The sequence below is a fragment of the Solanum tuberosum genome, unplaced genomic scaffold (assembly GCF_000226075.1).
Source record: "Solanum tuberosum cultivar DM 1-3 516 R44 unplaced genomic scaffold, SolTub_3.0 scf00050, whole genome shotgun sequence".
Taxonomy (NCBI): Eukaryota; Viridiplantae; Streptophyta; class Magnoliopsida; order Solanales; family Solanaceae; genus Solanum; species Solanum tuberosum.
Window position 1 is genome coordinate 1,337,053 of NW_006238975.1, and position 1,005 is coordinate 1,338,057.

General features: G+C 38.7%; 1 pseudogene; it reads left to right on the forward strand.

Moving 5' to 3' along the window:
- The first annotated feature begins 524 nt into the window (after positions 1 to 524).
- The window catches only part of LOC102606388 (EIN3-binding F-box protein 1-like), an 18,232-nt pseudogene continuing 17,751 nt past the window's right edge, over positions 525 to 1,005 (forward strand).

Consider the following 1,005-nt stretch of genomic DNA (forward strand, 5'->3'; position numbering starts at 1 on the left):
TTTCAAGCTTAAGTTGTGGTTTAGCTTTCCAGCTCGCATACTCGTACATTCAATGTACTGATGCCAGTTGGCCTGCATCTTATGATGATGCAGACACAGGTACCCCGGATCAGCATCCTGCACGCCGTTGATCCAGCTGAGCACTCTAGAGTCAGTGGTGAGCCTCCTTGCTTCCGGAGGACTCAATTGTTTTGTTCTTTTAGTTTTGTGCTATTAGGATGTTGTGGGGTCTGTCCCAACATCCATCTCAGTACGTTAGAGGCTTCATAGACAGACAGTCAGTCAGTTAGTATAGAGTCTCTCATCTATGCATTTATGTAAATATTCTATTTTGAGACTAGAGTTGCCTTTTTGGTTTGATTTCATCAGTTAAGTTATTTATGTCTTTGCATGGCATTGAGTTATTCCGCTGAGTTAAGAAAGCCAGGCCAAGGGTTCGCTTGGGGGCCAGCAATGGTCTCCAAGTGCCAGTCCCGCCCAGGGTGTAGGCTCGGGGCGTGACACTTCTCTTCTATTTGTAGAAAATGTCAAAAGCCAACAGTGAGAATCGGAAAAAGTTGAAGAATCCACATACTGTTGGCAAGAAAAGCTTTGCTTTAGTTCGCAATGATCTGGTATGAGCTCCTGCATAGCATTGAATAAAACCATGTCGCATTTTAAAGAAGATGTTTGATATCCACTTTTAATGTGTACAGGAAAAAGAGAGGAAAACTAATGATACTTCATCACCTAAGGAATTTTTTGTGGTTACAAGAAAAAGAAAGCCCAATCGATCATACAAGGATACAGATGAAGATACAACTAGTAAAATTGTGATATTTCTATCTAATTTTTATTTTTTTTTATTTGAATTTGTTTTTTCATATTTACTCTTTATATGTGTACTTGAATTCTCTTGTTTTTTTATAATAAAACTGCATTATAGGCTGAGATGGAGAATATTGAAATGCAACAAAATGAAGATGGTAATGAGACAATTGATGCATTTGCTTCTGTCATGGGATC